The sequence below is a fragment of the Labeo rohita genome, unplaced genomic scaffold, assembly GCF_022985175.1.
Source record: "Labeo rohita strain BAU-BD-2019 unplaced genomic scaffold, IGBB_LRoh.1.0 scaffold_130, whole genome shotgun sequence".
Lineage (NCBI taxonomy): Eukaryota > Metazoa > Chordata > Actinopteri > Cypriniformes > Cyprinidae > Labeo > Labeo rohita.
The window spans coordinates 178122-189141 of NW_026127450.1; the positions used below are offsets into that span (position 1 = coordinate 178122).

Here is an 11020-nt window from a genome sequence, read left to right on the forward strand (position 1 = left end):
GAGTAGTAAAACACAAAACCATACAGGCACCGTTATCTGCGATGCGATGCTCTGCAATGCCTCTTTCCTCTAATGGCATCGCCGGAAAGAGGACAAGCCATGCCGTGCCGCGACTTCCCTCTCCCAATCACGCATGACGTCAGCCGACCTGCACACTGTGATCCCAACCTCTGATAATAGCGCACAATCTTCTTCCAAAATAAAATACCCCATAACAAATAATTAAAATAAAATAAAGTACCATAAATAAATAAAATGAATAATCCGGTATAACAACATATCCCTGCTACACCAGCATGGTGGTTTCCAGAGAACCAATTTCCCCCTGTTTTCCTGGTTGCATTTTCACTGGCAGCAGGAACTCTAAACCCAGACAGCACAATTACGTCTGCGAGATGTCAGATAAAGATCACTAAATCTGGAAAGCATCTGCTGTGTACAAACATCTGACAGACATCTGTAGGATTTTAATTCTGGTGAATGGAGAATGCCGTCATCAGAGCTGTTTTTGTTTTGTGACGTAAGTTTTGTGATAACGGACATGGAATGGACTTTTTGGATAGTTAAACTTGATTTGACTTTCTTTTCTGTCAGACTGAAAAAGCTTTTGTTCCTCAGTTTGTTCTGCTTCAGTGATACTAATAGTCCTTAGTGTTATTAACATTATGAGGACTTGAAAAATGAGAATGTTTTCTCACCTGAACTCTTGACAGTATATGTGACTGAGGTCTTGACTTGATTTCTGTGAGTAACTTCACATCTCCACTCTCTGTTGTCATCTTCATTCAGGAGTGTTGTAGTTACAGTGCCGATACAGAGTCTTGAAGCTGACATCTGATATCTGGTGTCTGATATTGTCAGTTTAACACCAGCCTGATTCACCCAGAACAGCTGAATTCCCTCAGAATGAATCCAATCATCACAAGAGAGTGTACTATGTGAATATGAATATGGATATGAATACAACTGACAGTAGAGAGTCACAGAGCTGCCTGCACTGATCTCAGTCTGTGAGGATGATGAAGAGACTGAAACACAAAATAACACACAAATCACACACTTTTCAATCATCATGAGAGTTTAAATGAAATTTGCACTTTTAAAACTGACCACATAATCATAAAATTACCATGAAGAACATGCAGAAAAACATAATCATCAGTTCCTTGTTGTTGTTCATTCACATATTGTCGGCAGGTGTAAAGTCCATAATCTTCTTTTGTGATGTTCTTGATGTTCAGAGAGCAGTCAGACCCCAGACTCAGTCTCTCATGTCTCTCTGTGTTTTTCTTCTTTTCCCCTGAATTAATCAGTTCAACTGCTGCTGAATGACTGTTATAGTTCCATGTAGTTGATTTGCAGTCATGAAGATGATTATTACAGGGCAGACGGACATTTTCACCAGAACTGATGAACACATGAGCATCATCCACTCCACTGGTACCTGAAACACAATAACATTTGGGTGATCATTATGTTATATATTAATAAATGAAGCTTCATGAACAAACCCCTGTGTCAGCAGGTCATTCTCAGTGTCAGATGTCAGTGCATTCAGGAATAAAACAGTTTTTGTAAATGTGACTCTGAGATCAGAACATGAATGTCAGGAAGAATAAAACCTGAACAGAGTAACTCATTCACAATCTCAACACCAGACCAGCTCTAATAAAACATTTAACTGTGTGTATATTTATATTAAACTCTCTAAAAAGCATGTAGAAATGTGTTTACCTGTGAGAAGTGAAGAGAGAATGATCAGTCCCAGCAGACACAAATGACACTTATCAGCCATTTTCTCTTTCTGTCAGTCTTCCTTTCCTTAACATCATCAGCTCCTCCTCTGCTCAGCAGTTTCCTGTGTTCATATGACCAGCATGAGTGACCAGATTCACACCCATCAGTCTAATGTGGGTTCAGAGATGATCACAGTAACATGTTTCCAAACCTCAACAGTGAGATCACAGCTCTGGAAATACTACAGGAACAACACAAAGTGTTCGGCCCACAGCCACCATGCTCAATTAAATGTGCTGTATTATGTGTGCCCGACCAGTTGATGTTTGAACACATATTATGGATGCACACAATGTCATTTTTACAATTATTTTCTATTTATTTATATATTTATTTATTTTTTAGTTCAACAATATCAGCCTTGTTTTCAAAAAGTTGCACTTTGAAACATTTTTTCCTTTTTTTTTCACCGTTATGTAACTGAAAAAAAAAAAAAAAAAAATGCATGAATGTGCGTGTGTGTGTGTTTTTTTTTTTTTTTTTAAGTTGAAAATGAAGTCATGTGAACACCGCCTGAATATGTGAGAATTCACACCCATCAGTCCAAACTGGGTTCAGAGATCATCAGTTTTGTGAGAGTTATGATGTCAGGTACTCTTCTGAGTTTCTTTAATAACCTGTGTGGTCAAACAAACTGAGTTCTCACAGCCAGCAATAACATGTTTATAAACCTCAACAGTGAGATCACCGCCCTGAAAATACTATAAAGTGACGTGACGTTTGGCCAAGTATGGTGACGATACATGGAACTTGTATCATGTTTCTGTGTAAACTTCTGTGTTTAATCAATCACACACAGCACTGAGTAGTCAACACACACACCCAGAGCAGTGGGCAGCCATTTTTGCTGCGACACCTGGGGATAAGTTGGGTTTGGTGCCCAGACCACAAAGATATCACAAGGATAACCATTAGGTTTCAGAGGAGAAAAAAAAGTGTGTCAGTGTTGCGTTGACCACCCTGGAATTTAAACATGAAGAAAGACTTATACTTAAAGAATTATACTTTCACTGGCATATTTGTGTGCAGTTGCTTGGCCTACAGTTAAGCTTCATGAAAATAATTACATGACAGATACAAGTGATGAAAAATGTGTTGTTTTTGCTGTTGTCAATGATATATACACACACAGTTGTGGGCTCTCTAGTAAAATACTCTGGCTGTATGTGAAATCATTCCCAATACCCTTATACATATTCCCTGCATTAGTCCACTAATATAGTCCAGTTGAATGAAATCGAGTAAGTGAATTCAGACACTGGTCCGCATTTTAACGATCAAAGCGCATGGTCTAAAGCACATGTCCGAGTCCACTTCTGCTATTTTAAAGATGGGAAAATGGTCGGCGCACCCGACACATGGTCTAAAAGGGTTGTCCCTGTTCTCTTAATGAGTTATGGGTGTGTTTTGGACGTAAAGTGCATTAAACCAATCAGAGTCTCATCTCCCATTCCCTTTAAGAGCTGGTTGCGCTCGCGCCATGTTTTTGAACACACCTTGTTTTCAGACCAGCATGCCCACGGACGCTCAAATGGGTGCAAAATGCATTTGCTATTTAAACAACATGCTGCAGGACGTGAAACTGATAACTGCGCCGGGCTGAAACTAGCAATAAACACATGCGTCCCACCTGCCGCTGCATTGCTCCGGGTGCATGATAGGGCCCATTGAGTCATTTGATTCGTCCAAACATCTGATTCATTTTGGAATTAAGTAAATGGGCTCGCAATTGAATCGTTGTTTCACCTGATTAGTTCAAAACACAGATTCACCCAGAGACGAATCACTGTGTGTTGTTTGGAGATGCACAACAGTTCTGCTGTGGCTGTATAGCTAACATTTTCATTGGCAAATTTAAAGGAACCGTATGCAGGGCTCTCAAGTGTCACGCATTGAGCGTGACAGTCACTCATTTCGGTCTATTGTCATGCACTCCCACCACACATTGTATTTCTCACGCAGAAAAAACTATTTATAATATATTTAATATACCGCAGCGCCTAACATTTCTCTGGCCGCGCCGCTCTCGCTATGGAACCATCAGGATTCAAGCGCGTCTCCCCTGGAGTTCTTAGTCGAGCCTGCCACTTATCAGCCAATCAAAAAAAAGAAATAGGCTACACAATAGCCAATCAGAAAATAGCACTATTGTATCTGGGTAAGATTTAATGCAACAACCAATGAAAAAAAAAGCATCCTGAAATTGTTCACCATCTTCCTTGTTCACCCACAGAGGAAACCACTGGAGCCCCGAGCATCACTTTGAGCACAAAGTAAGTAATGATCTCCTGTTACAGCAAATTCACAACTTGTTTGACACAAACAATATTATGACCACTTGACAGCTGTTAGAGAATGTTTCCCAGATAATTAACATCAGTTTTTCAGTCTGTTACTTAGCCAACAGTTTTACAGCCTGTTCACTGACAACATCTGCTCAGAACAAGTAGTCTAGGCCTAGTTTTTTTTTTTGTTATCACACGATGACTGACATATTAATTGGTTGGTTTGAACAAAACCTCAACACGAAACAGCTTGTCTCTGGACGGGACATTGTCCTCAAAATGACCCTGAAAATGGCTGGGCTTGAGCTGAATTGTTTCAAATGGGAGCCAACACCACAAATGATAAAGGAGTCCAAAAAGGCAACAAACAACACCAGTCATAATCTCTCTCTCTCTCTCTCTCTCTCACACACACACAAACACTCGCACTCATACACACACACACAAAAATTTAATAAACACTTTGTATTTGGTTAAATTGTCAGTGTCATGTGTCAAATATTTTCTTCTGCAAGTCTGAGCAATTATTAATATTAACAACAAAAACACTAATAATAATATTATTAATGGAACACCCCCATTTCACACCCCCCCGGGGGGATGAGATGTCACTCTTGCCTGTCTTCAAAACTTGAGAGCCCTGCGTATGTAAGAAATTTATTTCAGTTAATCATAAAATGGCCTTGACATGTCACTAGACATTAAGAAATCATGTTAATTTCAAATACTTATATCACTGACAACAGTGGTCCGGCCAGGATATTGTCATTTAAAAGTGAAAGTTGTAGCCCTCAACTGATGTTGATGTTGTCATGTTGTGTTTTGGTCTGAGGCGCCTCCCTCCAGCTATCTACCAATCACAAAGTCAGTAGAGTTTCATCATCCGGGTTGGCAGCTCTGCTCTAGTTACAGCTGCAGCTACGAACGTGTCGGATAAAACATGTGTAAAGTTACAAAACCTAAAAGACCTCCATATGAATCTGAAGTACGTCGTGACAAAGTCCGAAATAAAACAAGGATTTGTATAGGAGATGCCTTTGACAGATGGAGACGTGCTTCCGTACACAGTGGATTTACCACGGTCGCCCGTGCTAAATGCGTTAATAAAAAGCTTTATATCGCACCACTAGCATGGTTTGAAAACAATCTATAGCAAATTTTCCACTATCGGGCCGAACCGTTCTCTTCGCTTAACCGTTCCGTGCAGATACAGGCCAGTCAGCACGGATACGGTTTCATTTTCCACTGTGGTGCTGATAACGGAACTCTTTGGAATGTAAATACAAATGCGTTAGTCGTTACCTTGGTAACACAATTGTAATATAAACAGCGATATGATCAGATATAGGATCATATCGCAACGCAATATAACTATAATATAACTATAAACAACGCAAAAAATAAAATAAACAGAAGGCGACGACAGGTATAAGGTTACCAACAAATGCTGAGGGGATATGCATGCCAACGGAGACGGACACAGAAGGTAAAACCTTTCTAAAAACTAACACACTTATTGACGGTATTAATGCATGAGCTATTGACGCAGCGTAACAGCTGTTGGTAACGCTTTAGATTACAACCCCCAAAGAACTACGTAAGTAAACTGAATTTACGGTGTATGTTTCTGTAATTATAGTGTACCTATAAAGAACGTACATGTAGGTATAAGGGAACAATATGTTATATTTGGGTAATAAGGGGATAACAAACCAGATATTCAACCTGCAAAGAACTACATAAGTATACTGAATTTACGGTGTACGTTTCTGTAATTATAGTGTACCTATTCAAGGACGTAAATGTAGGTATACGGGAACAATATGTTACGTTTTGGTAATAGAGAGTAACAACCAGATATACAACCTGCAAAGAACTGCGTAAATAAACTAAAGTTACGGTGAATGTTTCGTATTTATATTGTACCTACGTGTAAGTATAACGGGGTATAGCAAACAGATATCCTACAAATAATTTATAATGGATTAATAAAAAAAAAAAAAATTAACAGGTACCTATTCTATTAAATCGTAAGTTTGGTGTATCTATACGTAAGCTTTTTAAAATTACTGGGAAATTATACTCTTGTTCCATGTAGTTACAGGGTAATTGTGACATCTGCGGGCTGTAAATTAAAGTGGTGATTGTTCCCCTCTTGTTCAACGAAGTTACAGGGTTCAATACATATAACAACGCGACGTAAAATGTGGTTCTACAAAATGTACATTTACATTTTTACAGACACTAAATGTACAATACTGACATATTTACATCATCTAAACATTTAACGTTTACTTAATATGAAATTATAACATTTCATTCTGTTCTGTGTGATTTCTGTTGCCAGCTCGTTTCCAAGAATAATAGGTCTACATAATGTTATCATGACTACACGTTAAACCCTTAAAATAAATAATATTTCTGCAATCGTTTAATCATTCATGTAATATTAACGTCGTTTGTCGTGGCGGAACACAAATGCGTTTTCTCTAACATGCTGTGACTAACAATAGAACCATAAAATACACCGAACACGCATCATAATTACAAATTAAACAATTGTATTTGTGTGCTGGAACCCAGATCTTCAGAATCCATACGATTTGCGAGGACCAGAACCAAATTCAAGGCTTTGTCCGGCGATCTTCATCTCTATCTCTAGCAGCGAGTCCAGCAGCAACAGCCGTAAACCCGTGCTAAAGTGCATTTTGCGACAGGAAAATCGGACGTTCATTGGCTCTCGCCTGCATTCGTCACAGATTACGACATGCCGTGTTTCTGGTGAGATGTGTTGGAATGATGCGCGGGCACCTTCGAGGAGTGGATCAAGACAATAATCTGCCAAAAAAAAAAAAAAATTGCTGCCAAAAAGCTCTTTTTTTTTCTGACCATAGAAGCCAGTCCTGTTTGAAGTTCTAGTCGTATCTGACAGCTAAACATGCTGGAGTTTGTTTTTGGATGAGCAAGGAGGATTTAAAAACCCTTGAAACCCTCCTAAACAACATGTGGTGATGTAGGGGCTATTTGATTATTTTTTTTAGGCTTTCTGGCCCCAAGACTCTCTGCAATTCTCCAGCTGTGATCCTTGGAGAGTCTTTGGCCACTCAATTTCTCCTCCTCACCATCCATTATGACGATATAGACACACATCCTCTTCTAGACAGATTTGTAACATCTTTAGTTGATTGGAACTTCTTAATTATTGCCCTGATGGTGGAAATGCGTATTTTCAATGCTTTAGAATTTTTTTACAGCCACTTTTTATTTTGTGAAGCTCAGCAATCTTGTTCTGCACATCAGAACTATGTTCTTTGGTTTTACTTCTTGTGATGGACAATTAAGGGAAATTTGACCTTTCTGTTTCTCATATTTATAATCCTGTGCAACAGGAAGTCATGGCTGGACAATGTAATGTTCCTAGTCACCCTGGTGTGCTAAAAATGTAAATATGAGTGGAAATATATTCAGAGATATTTTACTCATAAGAATTTCTAGGGGTGCCAATAATTGTGGCCAATGTGAACTGGAGAAAAAATATTTATTTCATAATGAGATTTTCTCCTCACTTTCCATTGTGTTACTTCAATGAAAGATTAGAATATTGTGAATTTTTTTGAATGAAAGATCAAAAGGATAAACAATACAGATTTATTTCCACAGCTGCCTTTGTTCATATTTACCAAGAGTGCCAATATTTGTGGAGGGCACTGTATATAATATATACTCATATAATATATGAGTAAATGCAGTTATCAAAACCTCTTTCAGATTCTTCCAAATAAAACCATCAATGGCTTTTTACATTTCAGTGATGGTCTGATGATGAGATGAATATGCATAGCTCTGCAAATCTGTTGTTTGACACAGGTAACAAGTTCAATAATACGCAGAAAATGAGCTACTTATTGACAGTAAAACAAACTCTGCTAAGTGGAATTTCACAGATTTTTCACTGAATGTGTTAGAGAACACTTTACAATAACAGCGCATAAAGAATGATGTACTAATAACATCAATATGGACTAATGATGAGTTAAAGCATGTGCTAATGAAGAACTGAGCCTAACGCCCCATTGACATGGAGCGTCAGCATTAACGCTTCTCATTTACTTTGAATGGAGTGACGTCAAACATTGCCGAACTGAATTATGGGTCCGTTGCATCACGTCACTGGTGTTGCTCATGACAGAAGTTCAATTTTTTTAACTTTTCAAGCATTTTGAAGCATTAACGCTGATGCCCTGTGTGAATGGGGCATAACGACATGAATTCATGTGCGAAAACAATCCCTTAAAGGGGTCATCGGATGCTAAGTTCACTTTTACATGTTGTTTGAACATTAATGTGTGTTGGCAGTGTATGTACAAATCTACCCTATAATGATAAAAATCCATGCATAGGTTTTTTTAATTCATTTGTAAAAATTATATCCCCTTTTTCAAATCGAGCCGTTCTCAGATGCCTGTCATTGTGGAATCACACCGACAGAGGCCACTCCCACAATAGTTGATTGACATGAGCGTTTTACCTCAGATCAGCTGTAACAGTCTGACCTCCATTGTTCTGATGCCGGAGCAGGGATGTAATTTAGACAAGAATATCTACTTGTTCACTCGATCTCTTACCTACTGTTTTAGTTAAGTGTTGTATTCATTCAGTCTCCACTATTATTACAGCAATAGTGTGCTCTTCATTATCAACTGCTACTGTCCCTCCATTATGGAGGAATGGATCCTATCACTCCAGTTCTCAAAAAAAACTGGCACTGATCCTGATGATTTAAATAATTACAGGCCTATTTCTAATCTCCCTTTTGTTTCAAAAATACTTGCATGGACGGTAGAAGATCAACTTGAATCACATCTGCAAAGTAATGACATTTATGAGCATTTTCAGTCAGGCTTCCGACCCAAACACAGTACAGAAACAGCTCTTGTTAAGGTTATTCTTAATCTTTTAGATATTAGCGCTGCTTTCAAAACTATTAGTCGCCCAGTATTATTTGAACGGCTGGCCTGCATACGAATAGCTGATAATGCACTTCTTTGGTTTTCATCTTATTTAAGTGATAGAAAACAGTTTGTGCAGATTAAGAATACACGTTCAGATCCTGTTTCAGTTGTTCATGGTGTTCCACAGGGGTCTGTGTTGGGTCCACTTTTATTTATCATTTATATTCTGCCTCTTGGTTGTATATTTCATTTTTATGGTATTAATTTTCATTTCTACGCTGACGACACATAAGTATATATTTCTACAAGACCTAATGCTTCTCTTCCCCTCCTGACCTCACTCAATGTTTACAGGATGTTTATATTTGAATGACAAATAATTTTTTAACGTTAAACACTAATAACACATAAGCCCTCATTGTGGGTTCTAGGTCTGTTTTCTCTAAAACTCAATCCGTTTCCTTGCTTATTGACAGTTGTCCAGTTAACTTTTCTACTCAGGTGAATAGTTTAGGAGTTATACTGGACGGTTTACTTTCGTTTGGCTCTCATATTAGTAATCTCTCACGTTCTGCATTTTTTTTTTTTTTTTTTCATTTACGCAACATTGCTAGACTTCGTTCTTCACTTTCCCAACATAGTACTGAAGTGCTTATTCATGCACTGGTTACATCTCGGATTGATTATTGCAATTCTCTTTTGTTTGGCATTCCTGAGAAACAACTTTGTCAATTACAGATAATCCAGAATTCAGCAGTATAAGGGGTTTTGTATGAATCTTTGTGATCGCCTTTCCTAATACTGTGCTAGTTAGCAAGTTTAGCTAAAGTAAACAGGCTCGTCATTCCACAGAGAGAAGAGAGGGGCAGGGCAAGCAGAGCTCATTTTGACAAGGGGTTTGATTTTGGGTTGATTTTTGCAAAGCTCATTTTGGCAAGGTTAAAAGGGTGTCATTTTACACAACCATTAAGAATTTTTAACCAAAGTATATTATAGACTTTTCATTAAGACCCTAAAGAATCATATCAACTTGTGGAAAATGTGCATCCAATGACCCCTTAAAAATGGCAATGGCATTTTATTTATGTATTTATTTATTTTAATAACACTTATTTCAGAATTTTGTCCAGAGCTAATTTATATATTGTAATTTAATATACTTTCATTAGATAGGTTCCACGCTAAAAATATAAAATGTTTTAATAGAATAGAACAGCATTAAATAGAACGCAATTTAATTAAGTATGATCAGTAGTTAAAAGAGTTTCTGTTAGATAATTGAAATATTTGATTGATTGATTGACAGAAAGACAATCCTTATCAGAGAATACTATTATCTGCTGGAGAATACCATATGCTTAAATAGACACTGATGTTTTAGCAAATATATTTTCTATAGGCCTACAGTCCAAGCATTAAATCAATTTAATTCTAATGTTAATTTGGTTAAAACAAATACTTTCAGTGGTTTATGTCCAGAGTTTAATAACATTTAAATGTCCTCTCTTTTTTTTTTTTCAATCACGTGTCTAAAATGATATATTCATCACATTGATTTGTTGCCCTTTTTCTTCATTTGGCCCACTGTCATTTCCAATATTTGAGAACAGCATTTGTTGTCACTGCAAATATATTATTGTATGTCCAGTACATACAGGACTATGGACTTATGTGAGATATTGTGATGCCCCATGATGATGAGGCCTCTTTTGACCTGTGTACTATATATCATGATGCTTCAAACACTGAGTACTGCTGAATGGTTACAGTGATGTTTTTTTTTTTTTTTTTTTTTTTTTTTTTTTTTTTTTTTTTTAGTGCAAGTTTAGTGCTCTACATTTAATTACTTCTTCTTCTAGACATCTGCCTTCTGGTTGTTCTTTTTTCTTTCTTTCTTTCTTTCTTTCTTTCTTTCTTTCTTTCTTTCTTTCTTTCTTTCTTTCTTCCCTCCCTCTGTACACCATTCATTCTATCTCTGCTTAAGGT

The 11020-nt window shown here is 37.4% G+C and overlaps 1 pseudogene; it reads right to left on the reverse strand.

The window, feature by feature from the left end:
* LOC127158007 (neural cell adhesion molecule 2-like) overlaps positions 1–1826 on the reverse strand; it is a 122523-nt pseudogene extending 120697 nt beyond the window's left edge.
* Positions 1827–11020: the final 9194 nt, after the last annotated feature.